The following is a 7,663-nucleotide window of genomic DNA, read 5'->3' on the forward strand; positions in this document are numbered from 1 at the left end:
GATTCTCTTATTATTATTATGATGACGTCGTTTTATTTATCTCGCACCATTACTACCAACACTAGCATTTTATTTTATTTAATTATAATGTATTGAATGAAGTAATCTGTGCAAAAATATACATTTACTGGCTGTTCGCAGAGAGATTTACACGTTTTTTGTTACATATATATTTGTATATATGTATATATTTGTTATATATATATATATATATATATCTATATTGTTATATATGTACGTACGTACAACCAATACAATACAACCGAGTTACTTACTCACTATATACACAGCGAGTTAGTTGTTGCCTGTTTCGTGTACGGCGCTAGACTTAATGGTCGCTCGCTGTGCCAGTCCGCTTTATAGAATATCGATTAAGAATTGTTGAAAATGAGCCAGACGAGACTGACTAGCAGTCAGCAGTCAACAGTCAGCAGTCAGCAGGAGCAGCATCAGCACAAGTACAAGCACAAGCACCAGTACAAGCAGAAGCAGCAGCAGCAGCAGCAGCAGCAGTTAACAGCAACAGTAACAGCAACAGCAACAGTAATTTTATTTGTTGTACTTGCTCATGCTGTGCGTGAACAACACATATTTTGCTTGTTTTGCAGCTAAAGTGGCTTAATGCTCTTCTTTTCTGAATTCTCTACAGCTTGTGAATATTTGACTTGGGCTACGGGCTATGGGCTTTGGTCTTTGGGACTGATTGACTGACTATATATATATATATATATATATATATATGTATATATATGTATGTATATATTTGTATGTATATGTGTGCATCTATATACGTTTATGTTCATGTATTTTGACTTTATCACATATTGTACTTTATGGTCAAAAATGTATGACAAAAATATGACTATCGTAGATCTTTCTTACCCACAATAGATTTTTATAAATGCTAGTAAACGTGTAAATTGTTGGGTGAATTAATAAAAATGACAGAAAAAATTAAGTTTAGTTCAAGTTATTCAAAATCTCTTGTGTTTTTTTTTTTTTGTTGTTTCTTCTTATCTTCCTTGTGCTATTTATAAATGTGTCGGTAATTCCTTATGAAGTCTTAAAAATCTCTGCAATTTTTTTCACTTTACAATAAAAAAAAAAAAAAAAAAAACGGTCGGTTTACATTCGCGTCAACAAAATGTAGGCAAATTTATTTCTTCATTACATTTGGTTACGTTTCTCAAAAACGTTATAAATCGTTTTTCCTTTCCAATCAAAACGAAACTTGAGAGTCGATTTGCTTATCAACCTTCTAAGTAAACTCTAAGCTACGGCCACTCTCTGCCTCTTTCTCTTTCTCTTTTCTCCTTTCCTTTCTTTCTGGCCGTCATCGCGTAATACGCTGGGCAAGGAGACCTCTCCTTAAGTGATTGGTCATTAAAAGACAGGCCGTTTAAAAAACTACGACGAAGTCTGGGACGATGGTCTGGGAAGGTTCGACGAACATATGACGTGGTTCGCACAAGATTTGCCCCAAAAGCAGATATATATATATATATATATATATATATGCATACATGTGTATTTGAGATGATGTTGTATGTATTTGAGGCGAAGGTGCTTCAAGAACTGTCAAGGGAAGAGGCAGTGAAAGAGAATCACAATAAGAGAATCCACTAAGTTGCCACAAAGAATAGCGCACTTATTACAACCATCTATCCTGAAGTAATGACTGACTGCGGTCCAGCGGGAGAGAGTGATAGGTGAAGTCTGTTTGAGCGGTGGGTTTTATTACGTAGGCGTCATGAATCGTCTAAACAGTTGTTACGGGCCAAGCGTAGCCGTAAATATTCTTATTCTCGTCTTAGCTATGTATGCTTTTGCATGCGTACACTTTAGCCCAGATAAGCTATTGAAATTGTATTAAGACCTTGGAACTTTTATTTCAAATTGTTTCGATCGTCAAAGTTAAGTTGCACCGGTCTACAAGGCCGCTCATTTTATTAGGCAAAAACATTTCTTCTTATAGTGTATTCTCACATCTTCGTTTAAAACTTGAGCACTTTTTTTCCGCCCACAATTCGATTATATACTATGTATTTATCCGTGACGTGCTTTTTATTGACATTTCAAACGTTTGCGGTTATTATAAAAGAAAATGTATTTTGTCAAATTTTTTTTTTTTTTTTTTTTACTTTTTCACAATAAAATCAATATACGGTATACGATCTTACGAAGTTACCTTCGAATAAGAAAAATATTCGTAAGCACCTCGTAAGTGCCTCTCCAATACCAATAGCGACGCGGAGTATCTAATATAATTATCGAAAATTTATTGAAAAATTTTCTCATTTCTAGCGCGAGCTTGTGGTGGAGTAATAAATAATTCGGTCCGAGCTGAAAAGAATTACTCTCTTCGTTTCAAATACACTGGAAACTGAAGAGTTTTTCTGGTATGCTGACAAAGCGTGTGCTGTGTTTTTTATTAAAATTTATCAATTTTAGTTTATTTCAAGTGCTATGTAATACGGTATGCAAAGGCTATTAGTTTATTTCAAGAACTTTATATAAATTTATATTACTCTATACTATATACTGTATACTGTATGCGGTTGGTGGAGGAAGATCGTGCACGCGACGAGTCTTTCTCTTAGTAACCCATAAATTATCGCTGGGAAAAAACATAAGCATTAATATAATAGCAATTAAGTTAACTTTTGTTGTTTTAAGCATTTTTCGTTTACTCCCTTACTTTTTTTTATCTATTACGGTAAAGTGTCGATTATTAACCTCATTAAATCTAAAGTACATAGTTGTGGTTTTCTTAAAAAATTTTAAAATAGCTTCTACTTAACTAATTTTGTTCAAAACTTTTAAATGCATAAAATTTTCATTCTCTTATAATTAGAAAACACCAAACAACAAACAGATATCAAATTATAAACAAAAAAAAAGGGAAAAAAATTGAATGCAATGCATGCACATTCCATTATTATTATAAATTACTGGGGGATTTCTTCCTCTATCTATCTCCATCATTTTAGAATTGAAGTAAACTAATTTTGTTACATCATTTGTTAGATTCAGTCGGGACAAGTATCATAACATGTGGGAAATTATTTCATTTCGATTCTTCATAATCGCTTTTGTAATTACCATTACATAGGGAACATTTGAACTTTGCGTGTGGCGGCCTGTAACTGGTTAACTGATGATATGATGACTGTCATGAAATTTTGAAACAAGATTGATATGATTAGCATCAATGCTAAAGATATCTATAGGTCATCCCATTAATTTATTAAATGCTCTCTTATATAACTTATATTAACTGGAGATTTTATATCCATTCTTTTTGCTTCTCCTATTCGGGGGCCTGGAAGATGGATGCACCGTTTCAAGAACAGCAGCTTAACAATATATTAGGCTATTGGGTAATTCATTTCGTTTCTTCTTTCTTTCAGGCGCACTGTTTTCCCTAAAAAAATTTTGTATAATTCTGGGCAATGGTTTTTATTTGATGCCTTGCCAAGTGGGGAAAGTCGAAAGCAAGCTTTTCGGCATACTTTCTCCCTCTCTACATTCTATTCAAGCGAAGAGATACAAATGATAGTCGAGCAAGAAAAAAATTATTGCATATGTATTGGGCTAATCATTGGACAGAATGCCAGTGTCAAAACTGGATTGCAAAAATTTTCATTTTACCATCACGTTCGGGAAGGTAGCAAGGAGCTGCTGAAGACAAAAAGAATGCAAAGCATTAATTGCAGCAATGACAACCGACAATGACAACCCGCGGGTTCTCTTCTGTTCTCGATAATATATTTATGCGTTATAACGAAATCGACTTTTGTTTCGGCCCAAAATAATAGCTTAGAGAACGAGACAGAGTGAGAGAGAGAGAGTGTGTGAGAGAGGGAGAGCGAGAACGAGAGTTCGAAAAATTCATTATAAAATATTAAATTTTTGTTGTTGTTTTATTTTAACTGATAATAGTTTTGCAAATTTTGTGGTGACTTGATATGCCCGGAGATTATCAGTAAAAAATTGAAGTAAATACGTATTTAGGTCATCGAAATCGACTTAGTATCGGTTAACTCGTGTAGCGTAAGTCATGGCTTTATTAGATATTCGAGTTAAAAGCGTCTTTTTTTCGTTTTGCAGAAAAAGTATTTAGCTCGTGGTACAACGAACATGTATTTTATTGCTTATCATTAGCCGTAGCCATCACATCCATTTAAAAACGCGTATATGACAAGCTTAAGTTTTTGATACCGTTAGCTTGACAACAATGAATAGACAGACAATCTGTCTGCTGATCATAAATATATTTCCGTAATAGGTTGGTTTTAAATACTTTCATCTATAGCCTTAACACTATGATGGTGGTGAGTGTTAATATCTCTTCTCTTTAAAATGTTTGGTTTGTGTCAGTCTCTCACAAAGCACACAGTGCTGCAAAGAAGTTTTTGTCCTTAAATTTCTTTCCTTCCTTGAATCGTTGTCATTATTGTCTTTACTAGAAACGCTCGATTGCTCGCCATACACGTTTTCCGATCGTCCTTTAAAAAGATATTCATTTGACATTTGGTCAATTAATGCGTGGATCTTCATTCATTATTGTTTTGCGGTTTTCATACCCTACACAACTTGTGGTACAGGGAATATGAAATGGTCGTACGTAACACCCAAAAGTGCTTAAGATAGGTCAACCTTTTGTTAATCGATATAAGCTTGTCGCGGTCTGTCTGTGCGTCTCATATCTTTCCATATGTACTTGTATTTAACCTACAGGTCATGAAATTTGGGACACTGACGTGCTTTAATCTAAAGACGAACGCTATTGAAAATTGTTCGGATCGGTCCACTGTTTTGATCATTCCCTATATAGCATCTTATTTTGAAAAGTCGTTGTATAGAAAGAAATTACAATTCTCGAAATTTTCTCTCGAGAAAAGTTGCTGAAAAATAGTATTTCGACATCCTATCCAATTGGTAGGAAAGCCTTGATTCGTTTAGCGTAATTTTTTGATTCGCTCCCTCCATATAACCGCTGGTACGAAAACTGACTCCTTATGTGGTATGAAGAGTTAATAATTCATGGTAAAAATTAGATTCATAATAGTAAATTGGCAAAAAAATCAATTTTACCGAATTGGGATCACGTAAGTCTATTATTTGCATACCATCGCCTATAAAACCTTATATATCAAAAATGCCTAATTGTTAATATTTTTGTGATGAAAATTTGTTCACGGAAGTAATTAAAAATAAAAATCAAATGGACCAAATTTGAATCACATGGGTCGATTTCTTGGATCCCATTCCAAATTGGATTTCTTATAAATAATTAGCCGTTCGGAAATGGGTTTAATTTTTAATGTTTTATGATCAAAATTGGTCCGCAGCAGCAATTTAGCAAACAAATTGACGATAGGAAATTTGGATCACAAAGGTCAATAGTTTAGACCCTAATCTAAGTCTAATTTGTAGATTTTTTATGAACAAAACTGAAAAATTATAACATTTTCAACGAAGTAAGTTAGGTATTGTAAATTTGGATAAGGCGTGATCCGATGTTTCGGGTACCCTCCAATATGCAGGACGTTTGTGAAAAACAAAGTGCAAGTTTTGGTCTATTAATAGCGAAGATGGCGAAGTGGTGTAGGGTATCTAAATTCGGCCTTTCCCGACTATATAGTTTCCCTGTTGTTGTGCTATTGTGCTGAGCGCTCTTTGACTTTAATCGCAATATGCTTATTTACGAGCCATCCGAATGACTTGCTGGATCCATACTTTCCGAACACGATTAACGATAAGATTTGCATCTAAATATAGCCATAGCCTTCAAATGTATTTTAATGTAACCATTTTGACCTTGCCTTACCTTGCTTTGCTTTTCTTTTTTTCGTTAATTTTCTTTTCTATGAATCGATCGTGAAAAGAAAAGGCATTGAGCTATGTCAGCTACTCTCTCTGTCTCTCTCTCTGTCTTTGAATAAAGCAATATCAAATTATGACCGCAAACGAACAATTGTGTGTAGAGAACAACAATTGAGAATATTACCTGAACTTGTCTCAGTTCAAACAAAATTCCATGGCTATTAAATGCATTTACTTGAGAGGGGCCGTCAAGATTTCTTATCAAGTTAAGCTGCTCTATAAGAGTTTTATTTAAATTTTATTTTACCGAACACCTTTAGTAGCAAGCTTTTACGCTAATTACCTTTTATACCCTACGTCGCTTACACTACAATGGCACAATGTGTGTATGCAGCATCGAGAAAGACTTGCTAGATACTCACTCATCTTTCATTATCCCAACTGATTCCGTATCTTTTTTTGAATTAATTTAATTGATAACATTTGTCCGTCCGTCCGTCCGTCGGTCTTATTAACTTGCTTTCAACTTATAGGCAGTAAATTTTTGAGATATTTTGATGAAATTTGATACATTGAGGCGTCTTGGGTAAGAAACGAATGCTATTGAAAATGATTGTGATCGGATCAGTTTTTCGATTACTTTTTTGAAAGGTCGTGTTATACGAATAACTGTAAATTGATGTAGGATGTTTAATGGTGTACAATGTCTCATGTACTAATGTAGAGAGTTTCTACTTGTTGCAACGTCAATTTTATACTTTTTGTCTTAAATGTTCTTTTCAAGTTTTCATTAACGACAAAAAGTAATTTAAATATTAAATGTGATAAATGCTAAGAAATTGTAAAACTTTTCATAGCAAATTTTCAAGTTTTTATATCGCTACTATTACCATGTACATATATATATATATATATATATATATATGGTATGTGGGAAGTATTTATAAAGATAAAGATAGGTAAACACCCGCGCAAACCAGATATATTCATTACATGTTATATGATTTGCGTACACACGCTTTAATTAATAAACAATTCTTTCTTTCTTTTCTTTTTTTTTTCGTTTTTTAAAATTTTTTTTTTATTTGATTATCTATCCAAAAATCAACAAAAAATAACAAGATAAGCAATTATATATGTATTTGGGTATTCATAAATATTTAATTATATGAAATGCACAAGCACACATATAAATACATTAATGTAAAAATATATTCACAACTACTGCGCTAAGATTTGTACAAATATTTGTATTTGTACTCTTTACGACAGTTTGGCGTTTATTTCCATTAGAAACTTTACTAATTGCGGTACTGAATGCTATACCTACGTATATATATGCAATATAGTGAATATATATATATATATATGTATATGTATATAGTTATATATACAAATAAATAAATATAAAGTGAGAACTTTTATGCTTTTCATTTGTTCAGTTGCATATTTTGAAGTTCACCAACGTACTAATTAGCAGTTGGACAACGTAGACGAAGCGTTGAAATATTACGAAGAGATTCAAGAGCTTCCCAAGTATAGATTTTTTTTTTTAATCCACATTATATGATATATGGAATTCGCAACGCCTAGAACGAATACTTGCCATATACACATTTCATATCAACCTATGTATTATTGGATACAAAGTGTCTAATCCGCTACTACTAATAGAACAGTAGTTATCAAGTTCTAATGTTGAGATAATAAGCGAATATATGTGGTCTAGCGTCGTTGATAACTACTGTAATATTATTTCTATTACTCTTTTTTTTTTGGAGCGAAGAATGGGGGGGAGGCAATTCAAAGTCAGACCAATATTAGAAAATTTAAT

This window comes from Glossina fuscipes, unplaced genomic scaffold (genome assembly GCF_014805625.2).
Source record: "Glossina fuscipes isolate IAEA_lab_2018 unplaced genomic scaffold, Yale_Gfus_2 0, whole genome shotgun sequence".
NCBI lineage: Eukaryota > Metazoa > Arthropoda > Insecta > Diptera > Glossinidae > Glossina > Glossina fuscipes.